This window comes from Eurytemora carolleeae, unplaced genomic scaffold (genome assembly GCF_000591075.1).
Source record: "Eurytemora carolleeae unplaced genomic scaffold, Eaff_2.0 scaffold591, whole genome shotgun sequence".
Taxonomy (NCBI): Eukaryota; Metazoa; Arthropoda; class Copepoda; order Calanoida; family Temoridae; genus Eurytemora; species Eurytemora carolleeae.
Genome location: NW_019396674.1, coordinates 103,030 through 111,849, shown reverse-complemented (window position 1 = coordinate 111,849; position 8,820 = coordinate 103,030). Strand labels below are relative to the sequence as shown.

The window sequence follows — 8,820 nt, the reverse complement described above, 5'->3', positions numbered from 1 at the left end:
GGTTAGGGCGACGTACTGTACCATAGGATCGGGTCAGTACACGCTGTTATCTGGCAGGCTGGTTCAAACTGGGCAGGTCCTGGTCGAATTCAAATTTACTACGGGGATAGAGTGATTTAGACTAAAATTCAATCTATGGTCTGTTTAAGCTAAGCCGTAGAGAACTGTTTTTGATTTTTTATTTCTGTTTGAACAATAACATAAATAGTATTAATTGATAATTCAGAAATTAATAAGAACCTATTTGCAGATTATAATGATCAGTTTCCGTTTTAGAAAAGGGTAATCTCCAGGCATATCTCCAGGTTGGTAAATACAACACTGAAAACATATCTCCAGGTTGGTAAATACAATACTGAAAACATATCTCCAGGTTGGTAAATACAACACTGAAAACATTTCTCCAGGTTGGTAAATACAACACTGAAAACATATCTCCAGGTTGGTAAATACAATACTGAAAACATACCTCCAGGTTGGTAAATACAAAACTGATAACATATATCCAGGTTGGTAAATACAATGCTGAAAACATATCTCCAGGTTGGTAAATACAACACTGAAAACATATATCCAGGTTGGTAAATACAATACTAAAAACATATCTCCAGGTTGGTAAATACAATACTGAAAACATATCTCCCGGTTGCCAAATACAACACTGAAAACATATCTCCAGGTTGGTAAATACAAAACTGAAAACTCCGGTTTCATTGATAGAGAGAAATGAACCTCCTTAAAATTAATGTGATACATGATTGAAAAAACAAGCGTCTGCAGTACCTTCTTTTTTGATTCGAATTTATTGAAATCTATGTTTAAACTGGTATGTTTGAAAATATTGGAGTTTCCAAATTCTTTGATTAGCCATTTCAGAGTAATTCAAAACTTTTGAATGATTCATTAGTTTCTCGTGTGTTTTTTTAATGGGACCTTTTACTTATTTGAGTAATTCGTGGTAAACTAGATAGCCTAAAAGTAATTATTCATTGATATTAGTCTTACTTTTAAAAGATAACTATGGCTAGAGAAATAGCCGATTTAACGTTTAGAATTCAAGCGCAAAGGTACGATACCTTTGCTTATACATTATTTAAACGATTTTTTCAGAAACAACAGATATACAAAAATCTAAAATTATCACATTTCGATGACATGATGACGATGTGTCTGCAGTCTTTATTTAGAATAAAATAAAAACTTTTGTTTATAGAATTAACAAGGAAATAACGGTTTTCGCGTTTAAACATGATTTAACATGATTATACAAAGACGACTTTCTCTCTCCGTCAAACCGGTTCCTTGATTCCAACTCTGGGTTTTCCAGGGAAGTAGCTGAAAACGTATTAATCCGTCAAATGTTTGAAATAAGTTATATTTTGAAAATAGACAATTTTTAAATAACTTAGAATTTTTTTTTTATAAATTTACAATTAACTATTAGATACCAGAATTTAATCTAGTATTTGAAAATCTTTTTAATCCATAACTTTTAACTATGACAGAATGAATCAAATAGTGTAAAAACAAAGGTATCATATCTTTGCGCTAAAATTCTGAACGAAAAATTGACTTTTATAACTCTGGCCACAGTTTTTCTTTAATAAAGTAAGACTAAAAACAATGAATATCTAATTTAGTTTACCCTCAAGTTACCAAAATAAGTGAACGGTCCCTTTTATTTATAATGTTCTGTTCCAATCTTTTAAATATTTCGTTCTTTTTAAAAATATCAATTTAACGCCCCATAATCTTTATTTTTATTATTTTTTATTTCTGGAATAATTTCTCTTTAAACAGTCAATAACAAGCATGCAAATAAAATAAAAATTATTATAAAACAAAATCTGTTAATGCGCAATGTCCAGAGCTGAAAACTTTAGAATGGTGGATATCGAGATTAATGCTTGATCCTCTCTTTTTCTTAATATCGAGACTAACCTAATCTTGTACTTCTATGTATCCTGAAAAGTGTATAAAATTCAACCATTCAGAGTCGCATATATGAAGCCGATAAATTTGAAATTTTGCGCGCCATTTAAGATTATATACAGAAACGGGAGGGCCGAGGGACTCTCTAAATCAAAAAAAGCGGTTTTTGATTTTTCTCTACTCTATCCAAGAAAGAACGGTTTAAGAAGAAAATCAAAAGTGTGCCCATTGGATACTCAGATTAAGTAATTGGGATTTAGGATATCTTATTCTTAAGTTTTCAGCTCTGAGCTGGGAACTTTAGAATGGTGGATATCAGGATTAATGCTTGATCCTCTCTTTTCGCTAATCTCGAGACTATAACATAGTCTCGAGATTATGTTAGTCTCGAGATTAAATATTTAAATGAACAAATTGGATTCTAAGAACGTAAGGTTGGTTCGCTTTCTTGACTGGAAGGACCTTAACTTAATTTCTCACCCATTTATTTATTAATTCATTAGTAAAAAGTGGTTAAAAAAGAATCTCAAACGTATTATTAAATATTTTTCTTCACTGATTAATTTACAAAATGGCCGACAACAAATTCTTTATTTGTTAGAAATTGCGGATTTCTCTCATGGGATAGAATCTATTTTCAAGGCTGTCATTGGTCAATACAATTTACGAACTTTATTCCTGCACTCTCATTGGAGAAAATAATGTCCGGATATCTTAAGAGAGAGAAAAAAAGTGGATTAAGGACCAAAATTAAAAGTTTCCACAGTCGATATTCGGATTAAGTAGTTTGGATTTAAGGTTATCCATTCTTAAGTTCCCAGCTCTGAACATATGATTATGCCCGCGGGTTATTAATAAATAACTAGTCAGTTTTGGGAGATCTAGAGAAATATTAATATATATAGAGGTAAACAAAAATGACTGTGCAACGTAATTAATTAATTAATTTTTTTTACTTCTTTGATTTTGGAGTTGAAAACGTTATTACGGATTGCATGGGATATGCCATATACAATGGTCTGCGTTCATATCCATACAATGCAGACAACTTTTAATATATTTTTTGTGTTGATATAAACTTCGATGGCCTTAGGTTGGACAAGAAACTGATTACTCCCCGCAAACTCTATTTTTATCATTTCTGTATCTTTGCTACCTGAAGCTGTGGACCTTAGATATTTCAAACTTTAAATTTTGCTACATCAATAAGTCAAAGTTTGAAATATCAAAGATTTGCACTATCAGGTGGCAAAGGAATAAAGACATTAAATAAAGATGGGTTTATGGGAGTAATTGGTTGCAATTAACTTAAAAAATTGATTATTTGTCTCTCTTCATCCAATAAAAAGATTTGAAATAAATCCATTCTCAACTTTGCAATTGTCAAAACTTATAATTGATTCTGTTCTCTCAATATATATATTCTTTATCTCTGAACCAGATTTTGCGCACTTCCTAAATCCATCAAATGTTAAACCCTGCAAATCCATCAGTGTATTATCAAAACAAACAATCAACAAGGAACAAAAGTGTTTATATAATATAAATCCAAGTTACATAAGAAATTGTTCTGTAAAGCAAAATTATGAGTAATTATGCCTATAAACACATCAAATTCAAATAATTTAATCTTTAACAGCCTTTAATAATTATTCCATGCATGGGACCCATCGTTTTTATCAATTTCTGGCGTGTCTTTAAACGCGCTTTGTCTAATGTGTGATACAGGGTTTTAGTTCACAAATCGTACTGTCAAAAATGAAACACATATAGCCAAAATCTTAAGACAGGGTATTGTTATGAAAACCAGTTTTGGAATTCAGGTTTTACGAATGGGGTTAGGCAGTTTTGTGGATATCAATATTTTTGTTATGAAATATTATTTTATTTGGTTTCTTCATATTCTTCATTTTTTTTCGAATTTCTTGAATTAAAATCTACACAAATGTTACGTCGTGCATAAGGATTAGATTGGAATTCTAACATGCGAAAATACAATTTTTTTTCTGAAACAAAATTGAATTTATTTTCAGGTATGAATCTATCGGTAGAAGAGGGACCTTCCTCAGAGATGGGGATGGTTGACACCGTACCCAGGTATAACATTATCTAACATTTATATATTTGTAGAGATGGGCATATTAGACATTTTTCATTTGTTCGTTCATCGTTCGTGAACAACCTAAATCGTTCGTTTTTTTCAATTATTAAAATATTATTTTGTTCGTTCTAAAAATTCTTGTTTTTTTCCCATCTATTTCGTTCGTTTTCTCACTGAATGATCGTTCAATATAATCGTCATTCAGTTAACTCGTTCCTTCCTCAGAATCGTCCGTTCAATTAAATCGTTCATTCAGTAAAAAGACGATAGTTTTTTTTCAAAAAATTTGTACGAAAAAATTGTTTGTTTTTTTTCTGTAAAAAACTATGGCTTTTAAAAAAGTTTGCTCCAAAAAACCGTTTGTTCAATAGAAAACGATCATTGTTTTATCCAAATTTTTTGAAAATTTTTACTTAAAGTAAAAAATTTTCGTCTTCTCATGTTCGTTTGAATGACTTTAGATCGTTTTTTTCGTTCGCTCGTTTTAAAAAAAAACGATAATTTTTCATTTTTCTGAACAATCCATTTCGTTCTTCTGTAATTCGTTTTTTTTTGAACGACAACCCTTACACGAAAACTTTCGTTCGTTCTCAATAATTTCGTTCGTTCAAAAAAACGATGTTCATTTCCATATATTTGTCATTTAAAAAAAATGAACAAAAAAAGTTTCATCTGGTTTGGAGGATCTTTGTTACTTATTCAAAGAAAACTAGAATAGTCAAATATGACTACTTGTCTCAAGTTAAACAAGAATGTTCGAATCCAAATATCTTTGCAATCTGATGTTATAAACGTTTGAAACTGAATGGAATGCTAAATCAAACACCATGCCTGGAAAGCTAAAGAGACTGTTCGCGTAAATTCAAGTAATCATCAATTCAAAGATGGCAAGGACCAATCCACATCGACATCTTTGAATGTCATTTTCCCAGGTTTATACATGTTTAATTCTGATGATTCTTAAATGTTTTCCTGATGTGTACAAATGTATGAAAAACCACAATGGAACATAATCAGTTATCAAAATTATATACATTGATAGCATATTCAAAATTATTCTCAAAATAGTTTTCAGGCAAATCAAAAAAACAGATTTTGTCAATTATGTCCATTATGTCCATTATGTCCATTATGTCCATTATGTCCATCTAGTCCATCTAGTCCATTATGTCCATCCAGCCCATTATGTCCATTATGTCCATTATGTCCACTATGTCCATTATATCCATTATGTCCACTATGTCCATTATGTCCCCTATGTCCATTATTTCCATTATGTCCATTATGTCCATCTAGTCCATTATGTACATTCAGCCCATTATGTCCATTATGTCCATTATGTCCATTATGTCCATAAGATAATAAGGTAGGTTACTCTCGATGCGCTCCATTGTACGAGAAATGTCGTCTCCTAAGATAGATAAATAAAACCCAATATAAAAGTGACGTCATATATTAGGTTTTTAACTATCTACGACGACATTTTCCGTACTTTGGAGCGCATCGACAGTAACCCAGCTTATTATACAACCTTGATGCCGATGAAATATATCAAATTGTAAATTTTTTTATTTAAAAAGTTAAAAATCGTGCAATTTTAAATTGAAATTAATTCCCAAAACTGCACAGCTCCTAAAATGTTCTATGATCAAAAACTGCATAATTCAATGGTAAAAAGTCTTTTATTTTAAAATAAAATACATTTTCATTAAATTAAATTTTAAAAAACTTGTGTACTTTAATTGTAATATTTTTGCGGATTTTAGTAATAACTTTGCGTATTTTATCTGTAGCTGTAGTAAATGCCAGACTCTTAAAACTTCGTCTCAAACTGTATCATTCCAGGTACAATCTACCCGCAATCAAAGTCAACCAGGACACAACCCACCTGGCCCACAAGCGTAGCTTTCTATCAAACAAGCTATTGACTATCTAAAAAGCCCTTAATCGATCTCTACTCTATCTAAGTGAGATCTCATCCCGAATACATAGCCAGAGCAAAATCAAAACACTTTTATAATACATTTTGAATACAAATTAGGTTACCGTTAGCATGGACGATTTGAAGATATTTCGGCGGCATTTCTAACTAAATCAAGGAGCCAAGACATATATAAGAACTGAAATATTGTGTTGTTATGGTGAACATAATTAGCAGTAACTCTGTAATTAAAGTTTCAAAATTTCTGTACAGAAACCTCGGTTAGAAATAAAAATAAAAATTGAACGAAATTAATCAGAGTTTATTAATTTTCCAAAATCCTTTAAAAAATATAATTAATTTCCCTCGTAAATGAGAATTAGTTGGAAAATTGTTTGAAAAAAAACTAGAATTGGCCATTTCTACATCTTTATTTATATCACATACTGAATTTCTTTATAGTATCATCAACTTGAAGAACTTGACTGAACTTTGCAATTTTATAAAATTGCAAAGATTTTGCAAAGTACATAAATCTAAAAAAGTTCAAGTACCCTCATTGATAAACCGAAAAAGTTTTTATGAAAGAATTGTTAAACATAGTCATAAAGTTTTAATTCTTTTCTAAATTACTTCTGGTAACACAAATGAGTAAAAAATTATTACAAATTAGTAACATATTATTATAAATAAGTACAAATTACTACAATAAGGGTAAATAAATAAAAATATGTTTATGTATGTTCGAAAACAATAAGTTAGTTTAAAGAAGAATTTTTGATAATTTTTCGTCCGGCCTCTTAAATAATTGTATACAACAGTTTATTCTAATAAGATTTCGTAACTAAAATAATTCCTCTGCTCTCTGTTTACCCCTGTATATAATATGTAATGACGTAATATATAAAATGTTTACTCCTGTATATAATGTTTAATGACGTAATATATAAAATGTTTACCCCTGTATATAATGTGTAATGATGTAATATATACTGTGTTTACCCCTGTATATAATGTGTAATGACGTAATATATGAAATGTTTACTCCTGTATATAATGTGTAATGACGTAATATATAAAATGTTTACCCCTGTATATAATATGTAATGACGTAATATATAAAATGTTAACCCCTGTATATAACCCTGATTCTCGAACACTATGTAAAACTATATAAATAGTTTTGCTTCGCAAAACATATCCTTATATATAGTTTTCCTTGATAATGTGTAATGTCGTAATATATAAAATGTTTACCCCTGTATATAATGTGTAATGACGTAATATATAAAATGTTTACCCCTGTATATAATGTGTAATGACGTAATATATAAAATGTTTACCCCTGTATATAATGTGTAATGATGTAATATATAAAATTTTTACCCCTGTATACAATGTGTAATGCTGTAATATATAAAATGGTTACCCCTGTATATAATGTAAAATGACGTAATATATAAAATGTTTACCCCTGTATATAATGACGTAGTATATAAAATTACACTCAGTATAAAAATAGAAAACAACAATGATAAATCCTTTAAATCTTTGCATTCACTACTGTGAGGATGTGCTTTAAAGGTTCACAGCAAGAAAATGTGACGAGGTTTAACGAATTCTTTAAATAAACAAGTTTATATTTTCAGTGTCCCTCGCTACGACTTGACGTTGCTATGGATATTAAAGGTTAGTATTTTTTATTTTTTATTTTCGTTCGAAGCAACTCAACTTTGACAATTTAGATTGTAAAATTTAAAAAGGACACTTTTACATACAGGGTGTCACACGAAACATGACAGTTGATGAATAGTTTAGAATGTCGTCTTCCAAATACTGGATAAGATTTAAAGACTTTTCGCAGTTTAGTTCGGTAGAAAAATATTTTGCTCCAATATATTTTAATCTGAGATCAATTTTACTATAATAAAACTGCCATATAATGTTTATTATTATTTTCTTCGGTATCAAACAACTTAAAAAATTATGGAAGAAGACATTTTAAAATATTCAGCAACTCTCATGATTCGTGGGACACCCTGTATTCACACAACTTTAACGAATGTACCATTAATGCAACATATTTGATATTTACATATAGATATGTATATGTATAATTTTAAGCTTGTCTTCATGTATAATTATTTAAATGGTTTATTCTTAATAAAAGTAATAATTTTGTATATACCAGATGCCTCCAAAATACAAGTAGTTGATTCCCTTGTGTCTCGATTCTGATCGGATTTTAATTTTTTACATTTCAATAATTCATTTTACAATCGAACCCCACTTTATTTTATGTAAATGTTACTGTAATAGAGAAAAAATTGGTACTTTTATATAAATAAATTAAGTTTAAGAAAACTAGAACCGGTTTTCTGTTTTATTTGTTTGTTTTTTGACATCATTTACAACATATTTCTGGGTGGATCGGTTAAAAGAGTTTTGTACTTTTACCATTCTCTCAATCTTGTTCTTGAATCCTAGGATGGTATTTAGGAAGAATAAATCAGGCAGATTTCACAGAGAAAAGCTCCACACAGATTTTACAGAGCAAAACTCCATACACATATCACGGAGCAATGCTCCATACACATTTCACAGAGCAAAGCTCCACACAGATTTCACAGAGCAAATCTCCACACAGATTTCACAGAGCAAAGCTCCACACAGATTTCACAGAGCAAAACTCCATACACATTTCACGGAGCAATGCTCCATACACACATTTCACGGAGCAATGCTCCATACACACATTTCACAGAGAAAAGCTCCACACAGATTTCACAGAGAAAAGCTCCACACAGATTTCACAGAGCAAAGCTCCACACAGATTTCACAGAGCAAAGCTCCACACAGATTTCAC

The 8,820-nt window shown here is 30.2% G+C and overlaps 1 long non-coding RNA gene across 1 annotated transcript; it reads left to right on the top strand.

The window, feature by feature from the left end:
* Window positions 1-218: 218 nt before the first annotated feature.
* Window positions 219-7,670, top strand: LOC111707217 (uncharacterized). The gene is made up of 3 exons (XR_002766395.1): window positions 219-305; window positions 3,966-4,029; window positions 7,604-7,670. It is a non-coding gene; the product is annotated as an uncharacterized LOC111707217 (long non-coding RNA).
* The last annotated feature ends 1,150 nt before the right edge of the window (window positions 7,671-8,820 follow it).